General features: G+C 61.6%; 2 non-coding genes across 2 annotated transcripts; both read right to left on the bottom strand.

Moving 5' to 3' along the window:
* Window positions 1-2,866: 2,866 nt before the first annotated feature.
* LOC131861146 (5S ribosomal RNA) lies at window positions 2,867-2,985 on the bottom strand. The gene has a single exon (XR_009360223.1). It is a non-coding gene; the product is annotated as a 5S ribosomal RNA (ribosomal RNA).
* A 7,817-nt stretch (window positions 2,986-10,802) lies between these two features.
* Window positions 10,803-10,921, bottom strand: LOC131861139 (5S ribosomal RNA). The gene has a single exon (XR_009360216.1). It is a non-coding gene; the product is annotated as a 5S ribosomal RNA (ribosomal RNA).
* Window positions 10,922-14,713: the final 3,792 nt, after the last annotated feature.

Genomic DNA, 14,713 nt, shown 5'->3' with positions numbered 1-14,713 from the left:
TTTCTCGCATTGGCTCTTCCGAGGCCCGGTTGCCACCCTGGCGCGCACGAAGTCGGAAGTAGGGTTAATTGCCCGGGTGCGCACCTTTGCCAGGGTGGGCACCTTACCTGGGCTGCGCACCAGGGCGGGCTCAAGATGGCACGCGCGTTCCGTTTTTTTCACTATCTTTCAAAACGGAAATTTTAAAATCTCCTTTTTTTTTTGCCTTTTCTGGAAATTAGTGAAGGCAGCGCATCAAAGGTGCGCACCTCGCTGCCCACCTTGGTGTGCTCTGAGGTGCGCACCCGGGAGCGCTACGAAGTGTGCTCCAAGGTGCGGCGTGCACGTTGTCGGAGCCCGGTTTGCCCCGGGTGCGCACCTCGCCTGCACCTTGGCCGGGGTGGGCACCTTGGCTGGGTTTGCCCAGGGTGCGCTCCGAAGCGGGGTTACTGGAGCGCCCCCTCTTTTTTTGTCAGAGCGTTTGGTGGGGTTTCTCGCATTGGCTCTTCCCAGGCCCGGTTGTTGGGTGCGCTCCCACCCTGGCGCGCGCGAAGTTGGAAGTTGGGTTAATTGCCCGGGCGCGCACCTTCGCCAGGGTGGGCACCTTGGTGCGCACACCTTGGCTGGGCTGCGCACCAGGGCGGGCTCAAGATGGCACCAGCATTCCCTTTTTCTCACTATCTTTCAAAACGGAAATTTTAAAATCTCGTTTTTTTTTTGCCTTTTATGGAAATTAGTGAAGGCATCGCATCAAAGGTGCGCACCTCGCTGCCCACCTTGGTGTGCTCCGAGGTGCCCACCACGGTGCGCAACGCCGGTGCGAACCCGGGAGCGCCCCGATGTGTGCTCCAAGGTGCGGCGTGCACGAAGTCGGACCCCGGTTTGCCCCGGGTGCGCACCTCGCGTGCACCTTGGTGCGCACACCTTGGCTGGGTTGCGCGGCCTGGTGGGCACCATGGTGCGCACCAAGGAGCGCTCCGAAGTGTGCTCCAAGGTGCGGCGTGCACGAAGTCGGAGCCCGGTTTGCCCCGGGTACGCACCTTCGCCGGGGTGGGCACCTCGGCTGGGTTGCGCGCCCTGGTGCGCACCAAGGAGCGCTCCGAAGTGTGCTCCAAGGTGCGGCGTGCACGAAGTCGGAGCCCGGTTTGCCCCGGGTGCGCACCTCGCGTGCACCTTCGGCGGGGTTGCGCGCCCTGGTGGGCACCATGGTGCGCACCAAGGAGCGCTCCGAAGTGTGCTCCAAGGTGCGGCGTGCACGAAGTCGGAGCCCGGTTTGCCCCGGGTGCGCACCTCGCGTGCACCTTCGGCGGGGTTGCGCGCCCTGGTGGGCACCATGGTGCGCACCAAGGAGCGCTCCGAAGTGTGCTCCAAGGTGCGGCGTGCACGAAGTCGGAGCCCGGTTTGCCCCGGGTGCGCACCTCGCGTGCACCTTCGCCGCGGTGGGCACCATGGCGTGCACGAAGTCGGAGCCCGGTTTGCCCCGGGTGCGCACCTCGCGTGCACCTTCGCCGGGGTGGGCACCTCGGCTGGGTTGCGCGCCCTGGTGCGCACCAAGGAGCGCTCCGAAGTGTGCTCCAAGGTGCGGCGTGCACGAAGTCGGAGCCCGATTTGCCCCGGGTGCGCACCTCGCGTGCACCTTCGCCAGGGTGGGCACCTCGGTGCGCACACCTTCTCAATGTTTTCTTGCCTTTTCTGGAAATTGGTGAAGGCAGCGCATCAAAGGTGCGCACCTCGGTGTGCTCCGAGGTGCGAACCCGAGAGCGCTCCGAGGTGCCCACGAAGTCGAAAGTCGGGTTAATTGCATTGTTTTCCCCGGGTGCGCTCCGAGGTGCGCAACATCGGCGCGCACCAAGGAGGGCTCCGAAGTGTGCTCCAAGGTGCGCACGATGGCGTGCACCTCTGGTGCGCACGATTCGGAGCTCGGTTTGACCGGGGTGCGCACACCTTGGCTGGGTTGCGCACCTTTTGTGCGCTCCAAGGTGCGCACGAAGTCGGAGCTCGGTTTGCCCCGGGTGCGCACCTTCGCCAGGGTGCGCACCTTGATGCGCACGCCTTGGCTGGGCTGCGCACCTTGGTGGGCGCCATGGTGCGCACCTTTCGTGCGCTCCAAGGTGCGCACGAAGTCGGAGCTCGGTTTGCCCCGGGTGCGCACCTTGGTGGGCGCCATGGTGCACTCCGAGGTGCCCAAGATTGGTGCGCACCAAGGAGCGCTCCGAAGTGCGCTCCAAGGTGCGCGCGAAGTCGAAAGTTGGGTTAATTGTCCGGTTTGCCTCGGGTGCGCACCTTGCGTGCACCTTCGCCAGGGTGGGCGCCTTGGTGCGCACACCTTGGCTGGGCTGCGCACACCTTGGCACCCGCGTTTCCTTCATTTTAAATTTTTTTTTTTTACAATCTCTCAAGTGGGAAATTCTATAATCTCAACTTTTTTTGCCTTTTCAGGAAACTTTTGAATGGAGCGCATCATTGGTGCGCTCCGAAGTGTGCTCCAAAGCTCTCTCCAGCTGCGTGCACCTGCCCCGGCCGCGCACCCGGCCCCGCCCAGCTTCGCTCACCTGTCCCGGGCGTCTGGTGCGGAACCTTAGAGTAAGAAACATCACCGTGCACCTTGGCCAACGTGCGCGACTCGACCGAGCGCGCACTGGCCGAGGTGCACACCGATTTCACCTGGGTGCGCGCGCAGCACCTCGGGCGCACCGGGGTGCGCGCACAACGCCCGGGTTGCACCGTGGCCTGTGTGCTCGGGGCGCCTCGGGTGCGCGCTCGGTGTCGCCCCCGCGCGCGCGGTAGTGCGGGCAGCGCACCCCGGCCCGGCCCGGCCCCGACGAGAACGCAAACGGGCAAAAGGTTTATTCAAATAGCATTGCGATGCCCGGCGAAAAACTAAAAAAGGGTGCAACACCGGGACTTCCCGGGAGGTCACCCATCCCAGTACTACTTCGGCCCAAGCGCGCTTAACTGCGGAGTTCTGATGGGATCCGGTGCACTAACGCTGGTATGATCGCACCCGTTATGAGCTTGTCGCAGTGTTTACTTAGCAAACCGCGACCCACGTGCGAATCCACCCCGGCCACCCACCCCCGTCGAGGTGCACACCCTCCCTCGCGAAGTGCGCCCCGTTCGCCAAGTGTGAGCCCTGCCCGGGTGCGCGCACCTTGCTAGGGCGTCGGGTGTGCACCCGGCCCGGCCTACGTGCGTGCACCTGTAGGGGGCGTCGTGTGCGTGCAGTGTCCCGTCTGCAACGCGGTGCCCACACACCACCTCGGGCGCAACGACCTGCGCTCACATGTGGGCCGAGTGCACCTTGGTGCATGTTCGGGGCGCCTCGGGTGCACGCTCGATCTTGCCCCGGTGCACCAAGGCGCTCGGTTTGCCCCGGGTGCGCACTTGGTGCAAGGTGGGCACCCAAAATAGGGATCAAGCACCAAAACACAAGTTTCGGGATGCAAAATGGGACCCAAGGACCACAAATGCGTTCCAAGACCCATGATGGGTCCACGAGAACAAAAATGTGTTCCGAGACTTAATAAACAAATATTGGGTTTTAGGAGAAGAAACATGCTCTGATGCCCAAAACGAGAATCGACCCCGAAAAGGCCACAGGCCAAAAGTGGGATGCGAGACAAAAAAAAATGGGACCCGAGGACCAAAATTGGGTTCCCAGGTCGAAGACAGGGCAACCGGACAAGAAACGACCTCTAAGGCTCGAAATGAGTCCCGACGACTAAAACTTGACAAGAAGCACCCATCAGGCACCCAACTCGACACCCATGGGATGCCGACCCACCCGGGCTTCCACCTAGCACACCTTGGCACCCACCCACCCTCGCACCCAACCTCGCACCCAACTTAGCACCTTTGAACCCACATTGGCACTCACCCTGACCCTGGCACCTTGGAACCCACATTGGCACTCACCTTGACCCTGGCACCCACCTTTGCACTCACCTTGGGACCCACCCTGGCTCCCACCTCGGCACCCACCCAGACACCCACCTTGGTTCCTTGGCACCCACCTTGGATCCTTGGCACCCACCCCGACACCCACCTTGGCACGCAACTTGGCTACTTGCCACCCACCTTGGCTCCTTGACGCCCACCCCGACAACCACCCCGTGACCTACCCTGGCTAGGGTTGGTGCACACCCACCCTGGTGCCCACCTTGGCACCCACCCTATGACCCACCTTGGCACGCACCTTAGTACCCACCCCGTTACCCACCCTAGGACCCACCCCGTGACCCACCTTGGCCAGGGTGGGTGCCTTGGTGCGCACAACTTGCCTGGGCTGCACACCAGGGCGGGCTCAAGATGGCACCCGCGTTCCGTTTTTTTCACTATCTTTCAAAACGGAAATTTTAAAATCTCATTTTTTTCTTTTTTTTGCCTTTTCTGGAAATTAGTGAAGGCAGCGCATCAAAGGTGCGCAATGCTGGTGCGAACCCGGGAGCGCTCCGATGTGTGCTCCAAGGTGCGGCGTGCACGAAGTCCGAGCCCGGTTTGCCCCGGGTGCGCACCTCGCGTGCACCTTCGCCGGGGTGAGCACCTTGGCTGGGTTGCGCGCCCTGGTGCGTACCAAGGAGCGCTCTGAAGTGTGCTCCAAGGTGCGGCGTGCACGAAGTCGGAGCCCGGTTTGCCCCGGGTGTGCACCTCGGGTGCGCACCTCGCGTGCACCTTCGCTGCGGTGGGCACCTTGGCTGGGTTGCGCGCCTTGGTGGGCACCATGCAGTGCACGAAGTCGGAGCCCGGTTTGCCCCGGGCGCGCACCTCCGCCAGGGTGGGCACCTTGGTGCGCACAACTTGCCTGGGCTGCGCATCAGGAAGGGCTCAAGATGGCACCCGCGTTCCGTTTTTTTCACTATCTTTCAGAACGGAAATTTTAAAATATCGTTTTTTTTTGCCTTTTCTGGAAATTAGTGAAGGCAGCGCATCAAAGGTGCGCAACGCTGGTGCGAACCTGGGAGCGCTCCGATGTGTGCTCCAAGGTGCGGCGTGCACGAAGTCGGAGCCCGGTTTGCCTCGGGTGCGCCCTGGTGGGCACCATGGTGCGCACCAAGGAGCGCTCCGAAGTGTGCTCCAAGGTGCGGCCTGCACGAAGTCGGAGCCCGGTTTGCCCCGGGTGTGCACCTCGGGTGGGCACCTTGGTGCGCATGCCTTGCCTGGGCTGCGCACCAGGGCGGGCTCAAGATGGCACCCGCGTTCCTTTTTTTTCACTATCTTTCAAAACGGAAATTTTAAAATCTCATTTTTTTTTGCCTTTTTCTGGAAATTAGTGAAGGCAGCGCATCAAAGGTGCGCACCTCGCTGCCCACCACGGTGCGCAACGCCGGTGGGCACCCGGGAGTGCTTCGAAGTGTGCTCCAAGGTGCTGCGTGCACGTTGTCGGAGCCCGGTTTGCCCCGGGTGCGCACCTCGCGTGCACCTTCGTCGGGGTGGGCACCTTGGCTTGGTTTGCCCCGGCTGCGCTCCGAAGCGGGGTTATTGGAGCGCCGCCTCTTTTTTTGTCGGAGCGTTTGGTGGGGTTTCTCGCATTGGCTCTTCCGAGGCCCGGTTGCCACCCTGGCGCGCACGAAGTCGGAAGTAGGGTTAATTGCCCGGGTGCGCACCTTTGCCAGGGTGGCACCTTACCTGGGCTGCGCACCAGGGCGGGCTCAAGATGGCACGCGCGTTCCGTTTTTTTCACTATCTTTCAAAACGGAAATTTTAAAATCTCCTTTTTTTTTTGCCTTTTCTGGAAATTAGTGAAGGCAGCGCATCAAAGGTGCGCACCTCGCTGCCCACCTTGGTGTGCTCTGAGGTGCGCACCCGGGAGCGCTACGAAGTGTGCTCCAAGGTGCGGCGTGCACGTTGTCGGAGCCCGGTTTGCCCCGGGTGCGCACCTCGCCTGCACCTTGGCCGGGGTGGGCACCTTGGCTGGGTTTGCCCAGGGTGCGCTCCGAAGCGGGGTTACTGGAGCGCCCCCTCTTTTTTTGTCAGAGAGTTTGGTGGGGTTTCTCGCATTGGCTCTTCCCAGGCCCGGTTGTTGGGTGCGCTCCCACCCTGGCGCGCGCGAAGTTGGAAGTTGGGTTAATTGCCCGGGCGCACACCTTCGCCAGGGTGGGCACCTTGGTGCGCAAACCTTGGCTGGGCTGCGCACCAGGGCGGGCTCAAGATGGCACCAGCATTCCCTTTTTCTCACTATCTTTCAAAACGGAAATTTTAAAATCTCGTTTTTTTTTTGCCTTTTATGGAAATTAGTGAAGGCATCGCATCAAAGGTGCGCACCTCGCTGCCCACCTTGGTGTGCTCCGAGGTGCCCACCACGGTGCGCAACGCCGGTGCGAACCCGGGAGCGCCCCGATGTGTGCTCCAAGGTGCGGCGTGCACGAAGTCAGACCCCGGTTTGCCCCGGGTGCGCACCTCGCGTGCACCTTGGTGCGCACACCTTGGCTTGGTTGCGCGGCCTGGTGGGCACCATGGTGCGCACCAAGGAGCGCTCCGAAGTGTGCTCCAAGGTGCGGCGTGCACGAAGTCGGAGCCCGGTTTGCCCCGGGTGCGCACCTTCGCCGCGGTGGGCACCATGGCGTGCACGAAGTCGGAGCCCGGTTTGCCCCGGGTGCGCACCTCGCGTGCACCTTCGCCGGGGTGGGCACCTCGGCTGGGTTGCGCGCCCTGGTGCGCACCAAGGAGCGCTCTGAAGTGTGCTCCAAGGTGCGGCGTGCACGAAGTCGGAGCCCGGTTTGCCCCGGGTGTGCACCTCGGGTGCGCACCTCGCGTGCACCTTCGCTGCGGTGGGCACCTTGGCTGGGTTGCGCGCCTTGGTGGGCACCATGCAGTGCACGAAGTCGGAGCCCGGATTGCCCCGGGCGCGCACCTCCGCCAGGGTGGGCACCTTGGTGCGCACAACTTGCCTGGGCTGCGCACCAGGAAGGGCTCAAGATGGCACCCGCGTTCCGTTTTTTTCACTATCTTTCAGAACGGAAATTTTAAAATCTCGTTTTTTTTTGCCTTTTCTTGAAATTAGTGAAGGCAGCGCATCAAAGGTGCGCAACGCTGGTGCGAACCTGGGAGCGCTCCGATGTGTGCTCCAAGGTGCGGCGTGCACGAAGTCGGACCCCGGTTTGCCCCGGGTGCGCACCTCGCGTGCACCTTGGTGCGCACACCTTGGCTGGGTTGCGCGCCCTGGTGGGCACCATGGTGCGCACCAAGGAGCGCTCCGAAGTGTGCTCCAAGGTGCGGCGTGCACGAAGTCGGAGCCCGGTTTGCCCCGGGTGCGCACCTCGCGTGCACCTTCGCCGCGGTGGGCACCATGGCGTGCACGAAGTCGGAGCCCGGTTTGCCCCGGGTGCGCACCTCGCGTGCACCTTCGCCGGGGTGGGCACCTTGGTGTGCAGACCTTGGCTGGGTTGCGCGCCCTGGTGGGCACCATGGTGCGCACCAAGGAGCGCTCCGAAGTGTGCTCCAAGGTGCGGCCTGCACGAAGTCGGAGCCCGGTTTGCCCCGGGTGTGCACCTCGGGTGGGCACCTTGGTGCGCATGCCTTGCCTGGGCTGCGCACCAGGGCGGGCTCAAGATGGCACCCGCGTTCCTTTTTTTTCACTATCTTTCAAAACGGAAATTTTAAAATCTCATTTTTTTTTGCCTTTTTCTGGAAATTAGTGAAGGCAGCGCATCAAAGGTGCGCACCTCGCTGCCCACCACGGTGCGCAACGCCGGTGGGCACCCGGGAGTGCTTCGAAGTGTGCTCCAAGGTGCTGCGTGCACGTTGTCGGAGCCCGGTTTGCCCCGGGTGCGCACCTCGCGTGCACCTTCGTCGGGGTGGGCACCTTGGCTGGGTTTGCCCCGGCTGCGCTCCGAAGCGGGGTTATTGGAGCGCCGCCTCTTTTTTTGTCGGAGCGTTTGGTGGGGTTTCTCGCATTGGCTCTTCCGAGGCCCGGTTGCCACCCTGGCGCGCACGAAGTCGGAAGTAGGGTTAATTGCCCGGGTGCGCACCTTTGCCAGGGTGGGCACCTTACCTGGGCTGCGCACCAGGGCGGGCTCAAGATGGCACGCGCGTTCCGTTTTTTTCACTATCTTTCAAAACGGAAATTTTAAAATCTCCTTTTTTTTTTGCCTTTTCTGGAAATTAGTGAAGGCAGCGCATCAAAGGTGCGCACCTCGCTGCCCACCTTGGTGTGCTCTGAGGTGCGCACCCGGGAGCGCTACGAAGTGTGCTCCAAGGTGCGGCGTGCACGTTGTCGGAGCCCGGTTTGCCCCGGGTGCGCACCTCGCCTGCACCTTGGCCGGGGTGGGCACCTTGGCTGGGTTTGCCCAGGGTGCGCTCCGAAGCGGGGTTACTGGAGCGCCCCCTCTTTTTTTGTCAGAGCGTTTGGTGGGGTTTCTCGCATTGGCTCTTCCCAGGCCCGGTTGTTGGGTGCGCTCCCACCCTGGCGCGCGCGAAGTTGGAAGTTGGATTAATTGCCCGGGCGCGCACCTTCGCCAGGGTGGGCACCTTGGTGCGCACACCTTGGCTGGGCTGCGCACCAGGGCGGGCTCAAGATGGCACCAGCATTCCCTTTTTCTCACTATCTTTCAAAACGGAAATTTTAAAATCTCGTTTTTTTTTTGCCTTTTATGGAAATTAGTGAAGGCATCGCATCAAAGGTGCGCACCTCGCTGCCCACCTTGGTGTGCTCCGAGGTGCCCACCACGGTGCGCAACGCCGGTGCGAACCCGGGAGCGCCCCGATGTGTGCTCCAAGGTGCGGCGTGCACGAAGTCGGACCCCGGTTTGCCCCGGGTGCGCACCTCGCGTGCACCTTGGTGCGCACACCTTGGCTGGGTTGCGCGGCCTGGTGGGCACCATGGTGCGCACCAAGGAGCGCTCCGAAGTGTGCTCCAAGGTGCGGCGTGCACGAAGTCGGAGCCCGGTTTGCCCCGGGTACGCACCTCGCGTGCACCTTCGCCGGGGTGGGCACCTCGGCTGGGTTGCGCGCCCTGGTGCGCACCAAGGAGCGCTCCGAAGTGTGCTCCAAGGTGCGGCGTGCACGAAGTCGGAGCCCGGTTTGCCCCGGGTGCGCACCTTCGCCGCGGTGCGCACCATGGCGTGCACGAAGTCGGAGCCCGGTTTGCCCCGGGTGCGCACCTCGCGTGCACCTTCGGCGGGGTTGCGCGCCCTGGTGGGCACCATGGTGCGCACCAAGGAGCGCTCCGAAGTGTGCTCCAAGGTGCGGCGTGCACGAAGTCGGAGCCCGGTTTGCCCCGGGTGCGCACCTCGCGTGCACCTTCGGCGGGGTTGCGCGCCCTGGTGGGCACCATGGTGCGCACCAAGGAGCGCTCCGAAGTGTGCTCCAAGGTGCGGCGTGCACGAAGTCGGAGCCCGGTTTGCCCCGGGTGCGCACCTCGCGTGCACCTTCGCCGCGGTGGGCACCATGGCGTGCACGAAGTCGGAGCCCGGTTTGCCCCGGGTGCGCACCTCGCGTGCACCTTCGCCGGGGTGGGCACCTCGGCTGGGTTGCGCGCCCTGGTGCGCACCAAGGAGCGCTCCGAAGTGTGCTCCAAGGTGCGGCGTGCACGAAGTCGGAGCCCGGTTTGCCCCGGGTGCGCACCTCGCGTGCACCTTCGCCAGGGTGGGCACCTCGGTGCGCACACCTTCTCAATGTTTTCTTGCCTTTTCTGGAAATTGGTGAAGGCAGCGCATCAAAGGTGCGCACCTCGGTGTGCTCCGAGGTGCGAACCCGAGAGCGCTCCGAGGTGCCCACGAAGTCGAAAGTCGGGTTAATTGCATTGTTTTCCCCGGGTGCGCTCCGAGGTGCGCAACATCGGCGCGCACCAAGGAGGGCTCCGAAGTGTGCTCCAAGGTGCGCACGATGGCGTGCACCTCTGGTGCGCACGATTCGGAGCTCGGTTTGACCGGGGTGCGCACACCTTGGCTGGGTTGCGCACCTTTTGTGCGCTCCAAGGTGCGCACGAAGTCGGAGCTCGGTTTGCCCCGGGTGCGCACCTTCGCCAGGGTGCGCACCTTGATGCGCACGCCTTGGCTGGGCTGCGCACCTTGGTGGGCGCCATGGTGCGCACCTTTCGTGCGCTCCAAGGTGCGCACGAAGTCGGAGCTCGGTTTGCCCCGGGTGCGCACCTTGGTGGGCGCCATGGTGCACTCCGAGGTGCCCAAGATTGGTGCGCACCAAGGAGCGCTCCGAAGTGCGCTCCAAGGTGCGCGCGAAGTCGAAAGTTGGGTTAATTGTCCGGTTTGCCTCGGGTGCGCACCTTGCGTGCACCTTCGCCAGGGTGGGCGCCTTGGTGCGCACACCTTGGCTGGGCTGCGCACACCTTGGCACCCGCGTTTCCTTCATTTTAAATTTTTTTTTTTTACAATCTCTCAAGTGGGAAATTCTATAATCTCAACTTTTTTTGCCTTTTCAGGAAACTTTTGAATGGAGCGCATCATTGGTGCGCTCCGAAGTGTGCTCCAAAGCTCTCTCCAGCTGCGTGCACCTGCCCCGGCCGCGCACCCGGCCCCGCCCAGCTTCGCTCACCTGTCCCGGGCGTCTGGTGCGGAACCTTAGAGTAAGAAACATCACCGTGCACCTTGGCCAACGTGCGCGACTCGACCGAGCGCGCACTGGCCGAGGTGCACACCGATTTCACCTGGGTGCGCGCGCAGCACCTCGGGCGCACCGGGGTGCGCGCACAACGCCCGGGTTGCACCGTGGCCTGTGTGCTCGGGGCGCCTCGGGTGCGCGCTCGGTGTCGCCCCCGCGCGCGCGGTAGTGCGGGCAGCGCACCCCGGCCCGGCCCGGCCCCGACGAGAACGCAAACGGGCAAAAGGTTTATTCAAATAGCATTGCGACGCCCGGCGAAAAACTAAAAAAGGGTGCAACACCGGGACTTCCCGGGAGGTCACCCATCCCAGTACTACTCCGGCCCAAGCGCGCTTAACTGCGGAGTTCTGATGGGATCCGGTGCACTAATGCTGGTATGATCGCACCCGTTATGAGCTTGTCGCAGTGTGTACTTAGCAAACCGCGACCCACGTGCGAATCCACCCCGGCCACCCACCCCCGTCGAGGTGCACACCCTCCCTCGCGAAGTGCGCCCCGTTCGCCAAGTGTGAGCCCTGCCCGGGTGCGCGCACCTTGCTAGGGCGTCGGGTGTGCACCCGGCCCGGCCTACGTGCGTGCACCTGGAGGGGGCGTCGTGTGCGTGCAGTGTCCCGTCTGCAACGCGGTGCCCACACACCACCTCGGGCGCAACGACCTGCGCTCACATGTGGGCCGAGTGCACCTTGGTGCATGTTCGGGGCGCCTCGGGTGCACGCTCGATCTTGCCCCGGTGCACCAAGGCGCTCGGTTTGCCCCGGGTGCGCACTTGGTGCAAGGTGGGCACCCAAAATAGGGATCAAGCACCAAAACACAAGTTTCGGGATGCAAAATGGGACCCAAGGACCACAAATGCGTTCCAAGACCCATGATGGGTCCACGAGAACAAAAATGTGTTCCGAGACTTAATAAACAAATATTGGGTTTTAGGAGAAGAAACATGCTCTGATGCCCAAAACGAGAATCGACCCCGAAAAGGCCACAGGCCAAAAGTGGGATGCGAGACAAAAAAAAATGGGACCCGAGGACCAAAATTGGGTTCCCAGGTCGAAGACAGGGCAACCGGACAAGAAACGACCTCTAAGGCTCGAAATGAGTCCCGACGACTAAAACTTGACAAGAAGCACCCATCAGGCACCCAACTCGACACCCATGGGATGCCGACCCACCCGGGCTTCCACCTAGCACACCTTGGCACCCACCCACCCTCGCACCCAACCTCGCACCCAACTTAGCACCTTTGAACCCACATTGGCACTCACCCTGACCCTGGCACCTTGGAACCCACATTGGCACTCACCTTGACCCTGGCACCCACCTTTGCACTCACCTTGGGACCCACCCTGGCTCCCACCTCGGCACCCACCCAGACACCCACCTTGGTTCCTTGGCACCCACCTTGGATCCTTGGCACCCACCCCGACACCCACCTTGGCACGCAACTTGGCTACTTGCCACCCACCTTGGCTCCTTGACGCCCACCCCGACAACCACCCCGTGACCTACCCTGGCTAGGGTTGGTGCACACCCACCCTGGTGCCCACCTTGGCACCCACCCTATGACCCACCTTGGCACGCACCTTAGTACCCACCCCGTTACCCACCCTAGGACCCACCCCGTGACCCACCTTGGCCAGGGTGGGTGCACCCACCCTGGTGCCCACCTTGGCACCCACCCATCCTAGCACCCAGCCTGTGACCGGGCTTGGAACCCAACCTTGCACCCGCACCCGTCTTGGCCAGTGTGGGTGCGCACCCATCCTGGCACCCACGTTGTGACACACCCTTTAACCCACGCACCCTAGCACCCACGTTGGCACCCACCTTGGAACCCAACCTAGCAACTTGGCACCCACCCCGTGACCCACCTTGGCATCCACCATAGCAGTCGCCGACTTGGCACCCACCTCGGCACCCACCTTGACACTTGTGGACCCACCTTGCCACTCACCCTAGCATCGACCCATCCTAGCACCCACCCTGGCACCTTTGCACCCTAGCACTCACCCATCCTAGCACCTAACCTGTGACCCACCTTGACACTCACCCTCGCACCCACCTTGGAACCCAACCTAGCACCCACCCACCCTGACACCAACCCTAGCACCTACCCACCCTTGCACCCACCCTGTGACCCATCTTGGCACCCACCCATCCTACCACTCAACCTATCACCCACCTTCTCACCCACCTTGGCATCCACCTTAGCACCCACCCACACTGGCACCTTGGCACCCACCTCGGGCAAGGTGGGTGCACACCCACCCTGGCACCCAATTTAGAACCCACCGAGCATGTTACCCACCTTGGCACCCACATTGCAGCCCACCCTAGTACCCACCCTATGACCCACATTGGCATCCACACCCTAGCACCCAGGCACCTCGACACCCGCCTTGACACCCACCCTAGCACTGAACCTGTGACCCACCTTGGAACTCACCCTAGAACCCACCCACCCTGTGAACCACCTTGGCATCCACCTTAGCACCCACCCACCTTGGCACCCACTCTAGCACTCACCCATCCTAACACCCAACTTGTTACCCACCTTGGCACCCGCCCTCGCGTCCACCTTGAAACCCACCCTAGCACCCACCCACGCAGGAGCCCACCTTGGCACCCAACCTAACACCCACGCATCCTGGCACCCAACTTGTGACCCACCTTGGAACCCACCCTAGTACCCACCTTTGAACCCACTATATCACCAACCCACCTTGGCACCCACCCTATGACCCTCTTTGGAATCCACCCTAGCACGCACCCACCCTGGCACCCACCATGGAGCGCACCCTAGCACCCACCCACCTCGGCACGCACCTCAACACCCACCTTGGTGTGCGCACTGCGCCAACCTCTCAAAGACCCTATGTGGTGCGCTCCAAAGTGTACACCTTTGGTGCGCTCCAAGGTGCGCACCTTTGGTGCACACCGAGGTGCACACCAAAGTGTGCACCGAGGTGAGCACCAAAGTGCACTCCAGGGTGCACACCAAGGCGTGCACCTTTGGTGCGGTCAATGCAAACGAATTCGGAAGTTGGGGTCGATGTCCTAATCGCTGCTGCAGACTACACGTATGAGAATCGGACAAATAGCTTTATATAGGGGAGGTGTTGCGTTTGATGGGTCGACTCCCCTGGTTGTGTGCACTGCACCAACTTCAAAGACCCTGTCTTGTTTAAGAAGTCAAAAGTTGGGGTGGATGTCCTAATCATTGCTGCAGTCTACGCATGTATGAGAATCAGACAAATAGCTTATATAGGGGAGGTGTTGCATTCGGTGGGTTGACTCCCCTGGTTGTGCGCACTGCGCCAACCTCAAAGACCCCGCATAGCAGAAGAAGTCGGAAGTCGGATTTTGGTGAGCACCAAGGCGTGCACCTTTGGTGCGGTCAACGCAGACGAATTCAGAAGTTGGGGTGGATGTCCTAATCGTTGTTGCAGGCTACACATGTATGAGAATCAGACAAATAGCTTATATAGGGGAGGTGTTGGGTTTGATGGGTCAACTCCCTTGGTTGTGCGCATTACGCCAACCTCAAAGACCTTGTTTTCGTTAAGAAGTCAAAAGTTGGGGTCAATGTCCTAATGGCTCCTGCAGGCTACACATGTATGAGAATCGGACAAATAGCTTATATAGGGGAGGTGTTGGGTTTGATGGGTCGACTCCCCTGGTTGTGCGCATTACGTCAACCTCAAAGACCTTGTTTTCGTTAAGAAGTCAAAAGTTGGGGTCGATGTCCTAATTGCTCCTGTAGACTACACATGTATGAGAATCAGACAAATAGCTTATATAGGGGAGGTGTTGGGTTTGATGGGTTGACTCCCCTAGTTGTTCGCATTACACCAACCTCAAAGACCTTGTTTTCGTTTAGAAGCCGAAAGTTGGGGTCGATGTCCTAATTGCTCCTGCAGGCTACGCATGTATGAGAATCAGACAAATAGCTTATATAGGGGAGGTGTTGGGTTTGATGGGTCGACTCCCCTGGTTGTGCGCATTGCGCCAACCTCAAAGACCCTGCATTGCGGATGAAGTCGAAAGTCAGAGTTTGGTGTGCTACAAGGTGTGGTCGAAGGTGCTCACCTAGGTGTGCACCTTTGGAGCACAGGAAAAGTGCCCTCCAAAAGTGCGCACCTTTGGAGTGCACAAAAGTGCCCTCCAAAAGTGCGCACCTTTGGAG

This window comes from Cryptomeria japonica, unplaced genomic scaffold, assembly GCF_030272615.1.
Source record: "Cryptomeria japonica unplaced genomic scaffold, Sugi_1.0 HiC_scaffold_24, whole genome shotgun sequence".
Classification (NCBI taxonomy): Eukaryota; Viridiplantae; Streptophyta; class Pinopsida; order Cupressales; family Cupressaceae; genus Cryptomeria; species Cryptomeria japonica.
This window is presented reverse-complemented; position numbering and strand designations above follow the sequence as displayed.